Source organism: Chelon labrosus (genome assembly GCF_963514085.1).
Source record: "Chelon labrosus genome assembly, chromosome: 20".
Lineage (NCBI taxonomy): Eukaryota > Metazoa > Chordata > Actinopteri > Mugiliformes > Mugilidae > Chelon > Chelon labrosus.
The window spans coordinates 4,507,249-4,513,248 of NC_140353.1; positions in this window are offsets into that span (position 1 = coordinate 4,507,249).

The following is a 6,000-nucleotide window of genomic DNA, read 5'->3' on the forward strand; positions in this document are numbered from 1 at the left end:
AGCTCCAGCTCCACCTACTGGAAATACATCAAAGTGATTTCTGAACGCTTCTCAAGCAGATTAACAGGCAAGGAGTTTTTGTTCAGCTGCTCATACTTCTCACATCACTGTGTTTGCTTACGGCACAGAAGTACACACCGCTGTCTCCAGGCTGCAGGTCTTTCACAGTCAGAGCCCCGTCCTCAATGGTGTCTTTACTGGCTGAGTATTTGGTCTGATCGCTGTCACCGTAGTCTATCTTCCCACCCGAAGCTGTGTAAACGACGAGGCTCATGGTCTCCCCTGGACGCTGCCTGTACCAGTACATCTGGCTATGGCCTTTATCTTTACTGTTCATCTCCACCTGCTTATATTCTGATAACTGAATCACATCTTGGCAGTGACCTGTAAGGAGAGAATGCAGAGTTAAATGGAATTTGCATTTGTGTTTGAACGAATTGAGCAGACACTGAAATACTGACCATAGTCTCAGTTTGATTTGAACATGTTATAGATGGTTAAATGATCTTTTACCTTGAAAAAATAGAGACCAAACTACAAATGTGATGAGCATTTGAGCCGTCATAGTGATAGTCTGCAATGAGATGCTGACACTGCTGTTTATAACTGAGAAGGTTTGAGGAGTCAGACTTAAGGACCTCCCATTTTGGTTCCTGATTGTAGTCAGTAAAAAGCTGAGGACAGGTTACGGTGCAGGTGCATGAGAGTGTGTGATGAGGAGGTTTTTGTATTGAGGAGCAGTGATATGTAGCACTGTGGTATCTAGCAGCACAGAAGTACACTGCACTGCTGTTCAGATGGAGTCTTTCAATTGTTAATGTGCAGTTCTTGTCTTTGTTTGCATTCCCTTCTATCTTCACATCCGTTCCACTCTCTGGGTTTCCAATGTTTCCTACCATGTACCCCAGGAACTGCAGTATCCCGTTTGATTGTTTGTACCAGAGGATTCGGTCGTAGTTGTCTATACTGTGTGAACAGTAGATTTTAGCTTCTTCTCCAGGATTTTTGTACATGTCAGCTGGAGTCTGGTGGACTTTATCACTGAGAGAAGAACCTGTTGGAAAATGTTGAACAAAGCATGAAAGAAAATACAACATGAGTGAAATAGTTTAAATGTTCATTTTAAATCAACAAATTGCAGCAGTGTGTGTTGAAACTAAAAAGACATTACCTGAAACCAGAATGGTGTTCAAAGTAACACTTAAGAACCAGACCAACATGTTGTGTCCTCTAAATGTTAAACTGAATATATTGTTCTGATTCATTGTTTCCTTCAGTGCTTCTGCTCTTCTACTGATTATTTCCAACCTCCTCTCTGAGTCAACCCTCCTATCAGCAAACCATCATGAATTCATTAGATGGGCGGTGTCACCGTTGATCCTCCTCCTCTCAACATGACAATCATCTTCTCCATCAGCTCCACACACACACCACTAGTTCAGACTAAAGGCCTGGTTGGAGATGTGCTACTGCCACCTAATGAGAGGAAGGAATACAGGAGGCTGTTAGAGATGGAGGTTTTTGTATTGAGGAGCAGTGATATGTAGCACTGTGGTAACTAGCAGCACAGAAGTACACTGCACTGCTGTTCAGATGGAGTCCTTTAATTGTTAATGTGCAGTTCTGCTCTTTAGATGCACCTCCTTCTATCTCCACATTCACTCCTTTCTCTAGAGTAGGTCTCCCACCATACAAATATCCCAACAGCTGCATTTGTCCTTTAGATTGTTTGTACCAGAGGATTTGGTTGTAGGTGTCTATACTGTGTGAACAGTAGATTTTAGCTTCTTCTCCAGGATCTTTGTTCATGTCAGCTGGAGTCTGGTGGACTTTATCACTTGAACCTGTTGGAAAATTAAAGATAAAAACATCAACATGAAGGCTCCTGAAGTGATAAAATGAATATTAAGAATGTAAAATGATGCAAAACTGCAGCTGAAATAACAAATCTACAAACAGATTTACTTTAAATAGTTGAATTAAAAACGTTGATGACTTTACCTGAAACCAGAAAACAGTTCAAAGTAATGTAAAGGAATAATATGATCATTTTGTGTTTGACTGCGTTGATTAAAATCTGATCGTAATTGTGTCGCTGCAACAGATGAAGCAGTTCTGATGTTTCTGAGCTTCTTTCTGAAGTAAACCCTCCCCAGTCTTTATGTGGGTGGTGTCATTGTGCGTCCTCCTCTTCTAAAATGACAACAGTGGCTCAGTATAAAGATCCAGATAATGATAGACTGGAGAAGACATACAGGTGCAGGAGGCTGTGAGCTGTTGTTGGATGTGAAAACAGCTTGTGATGAGGAGGTTTTTGTATTGAGGAGCAGTGATATGTAGCACTGTGGTAACTAGCAGCACAGAAGTACACTGCACTGCTGTTCAGATCAAGTCTTTCAGTTGTTAATGTGCAGTTCTTGTCTTTATTTGCATCCCCTTCTATGTTCACATCAACTCCTTTCTCTGGAGTACCAGTGCCACCATACAAATGTCCCAACAGCTGCATTTCTCCTTTTGATTGTTTATACCAGAAGATTCTGTTGTAGTTGTCTATCCTGTGTGAACAGTAGATTTTAGCTTCTTCTCCAGGATATTTGTACATGTCAGCTGGAGTCTGGTGGACTTTATCACTGACAGAGGAACCTGTTGGGATAAAAAGGCATCAAAGAATTGTCAACAAGAGCAGAATAAAATAGTTTAATTATAAAATCAGCAAAACAACTAAGAGCTGAGGAAAACAAGACATTACCTGAAACCAGAATGATATTAAGAGCTATGCACAAGATGGAAATGATCACGTTGTATTTCATGACTGAATTTAAGGACGTCCTTGTTGAAGTTCTACTGATTATTGATGTCTCATCTCTGCTGGGTAAACTCTCCCATACACAAGTAGTCTTTTTAGGTGGGTGGAGCTATAACGCTTTGTTCTCTTCCTGATGTGCCACTATACACTACAAGCACACTGCCACCTAATGAAAGGAATCAAATATCTGGACTGAATCTAGAAATCCTGGTTTAACAGAAGGATATAAAGTGTTTTTTTTAACCCTGCTCTAAAAATCATAGTTTGGCTATGTGTGAGAAGAACAAAAATAGTCTTTATTGTCGTTGCAGAACACAAGTTGTAAAGTTGTACATCAAAAGACAAAGTTTGATTTGTTAATTTTGCTATGAATACATCAAGCCACAGAAGCAGGTGGTGCTTGGGCGCTTGTCTGAACAAAACCACATATGATAAAAAACGTTTGTAGTGAGTTTTTGTCAACTTCCACAGGGACTTTTTGTCAGTGTGCATAGCTAGCTGCACAGTAGTACACTGCACTGAGATCAGGTGCCTTTAGTTTCTTTATAAACAGAGAGCCGTTCTTCGCCGTCTCTCCACTCATATCTCCAGAGATGTTGAAATGTTGCGTCAAAGACGTCTCGTAGGTTACGGTGCCGTAATACACATGTCCAATGAGCTTCATAGCTGTGTCTCCAGGTGACCTCTGGTACCAGTACATGAGCCTGTATTCTGTCTCTCCGTGACTGCACACCAGCTGGACCTCCTCTCCAGGTTTTCTGAAAACCTCCCAAGGAGTTTGGAAGACCTCCACCCCTGAACAGACTCCTAGAAGAAGTAGAAAATGAATAAACTGTGCAGGAGCTGTGGATGGAGTGGGATGATGAAAGTGATTACCGATGAGAGACAGGATTAATGTCAGCATGTTGGTGTCTTGCCTGAATGAACCATCAGTGACTCTTGACATTTCACTTTTCATTGACTCCCCCTCCTCTGCCTCCTCTTCCTCCTCTGCACGTGTGCAGCCGAGGAGTATTTCTGAAGCTCCAGCTCCACCTACTGGAAATACATCAAAGTGATTTCTGAACGCTTCTCAAGCAGATTAACAGGCAAGGAGTTTTTGTTCAGCTGCTCATACTTCTCACATCACTGTGTTTGCTTACGGCACAGAAGTACACACCGCTGTCTCCAGGCTGCAGGTCTTTCACAGTCAGAGCCCCGTCCTCAATGGTGTCTTTACTGGCTGAGTATTTGGTCTGATCGCTGTCACCGTAGTCTATCTTCCCACCCGAAGCTGTGTAAACGACGAGGCTCATGGTCTCCCCTGGACGCTGCCTGTACCAGTACATCTGGCTATGGCCTTTATCTTTACTGTTCATCTCCACCTGCTTATATTCTGATAACTGAATCACATCTTGGCAGTGACCTGTAAGGAGAGAATGCAGAGTTAAATGGAATTTGCATTTGTGTTTGAACGAATTGAGCAGACACTGAAATACTGACCATAGTCTCAGTTTGATTTGAACATGTTATAGATGGTTAAATGATCTTTTACCTTGAAAAAATAGAGACCAAACTACAAATGTGATGAGCATTTGAGCCGTCATAGTGATAGTCTGCAATGAGATGCTGACACTGCTGTTTATAACTGAGAAGGTTTGAGGAGTCAGACTTAAGGACCTCCCATTTTGGTTCCTGATTGTAGTCAGTAAAAAGCTGAGGACAGGTTACGGTGCAGGTGCATGAGAGTGTGTGATGAGGAGGTTTTTGTATTGAGGAGCAGTGATATGTAGCACTGTGGTATCTAGCAGCACAGAAGTACACTGCACTGCTGTTCAGATGGAGTCTTTCAATTGTTAATGTGCAGTTCTTGTCTTTGTTTGCATTCCCTTCTATCTTCACATCCGTTCCACTCTCTGGGTTTCCAATGTTTCCTACCATGTACCCCAGGAACTGCAGTATCCCGTTTGATTGTTTGTACCAGAGGATTCGGTCGTAGTTGTCTATACTGTGTGAACAGTAGATTTTAGCTTCTTCTCCAGGATTTTTGTACATGTCAGCTGGAGTCTGGTGGACTTTATCACTGAGAGAAGAACCTGTTGGAAAATGTTGAACAAAGCATGAAAGAAAATACAACATGAGTGAAATAGTTTAAATGTTCATTTTAAATCAACAAATTGCAGCAGTGTGTGTTGAAACTAAAAAGACATTACCTGAAACCAGAATGGTGTTCAAAGTAACACTTAAGAACCAGACCAACATGTTGTGTCCTCTAAATGTTAAACTGAATATATTGTTCTGATTCATTGTTTCCTTCAGTGCTTCTGCTCTTCTACTGATTATTTCCAACCTCCTCTCTGAGTCAACCCTCCTATCAGCAAACCATCATGAATTCATTAGATGGGCGGTGTCACCGTTGATCCTCCTCCTCTCAACATGACAATCATCTTCTCCATCAGCTCCACACACACACACCACTAGTTCAGACTAAAGGCCTGGTTGGAGATGTGCTACTGCCACCTAATGAGAGGAAGGAATACAGGAGGCTGTTAGAGATGGAGGTTTTTGTATTGAGGAGCAGTGATATGTAGCACTGTGGTAACTAGCAGCACAGAAGTACACTGCACTGCTGTTCAGATGGAGTCCTTTAATTGTTAATGTGCAGTTCTGCTCTTTAGATGCACCTCCTTCTATCTCCACATTCACTCCTTTCTCTAGAGTAGGTCTCCCACCATACAAATATCCCAACAGCTGCATTTGTCCTTTAGATTGTTTGTACCAGAGGATTTGGTTGTAGGTGTCTATACTGTGTGAACAGTAGATTTTAGCTTCTTCTCCAGGATCTTTGTTCATGTCAGCTGGAGTCTGGTGGACTTTATCACTTGAACCTGTTGGAAAATTAAAGATAAAAACATCAACATGAAGGCTCCTGAAGTGATAAAATGAATATTAAGAATGTAAAATGATGCAAAACTGCAGCTGAAATAACAAATCTACAAACAGATTTACTTTAAATAGTTGAATTAAAAACGTTGATGACTTTACCTGAAACCAGAAAACAGTTCAAAGTAATGTAAAGGAATAATATGATCATTTTGTGTTTGACTGCGTTGATTAAAATCTGATCGTAATTGTGTCGCTGCAACAGATGAAGCAGTTCTGATGTTTCTGAGCTTCTTTCTGAAGTAAACCCTCCCCAGTCTTTATGTGGGTGG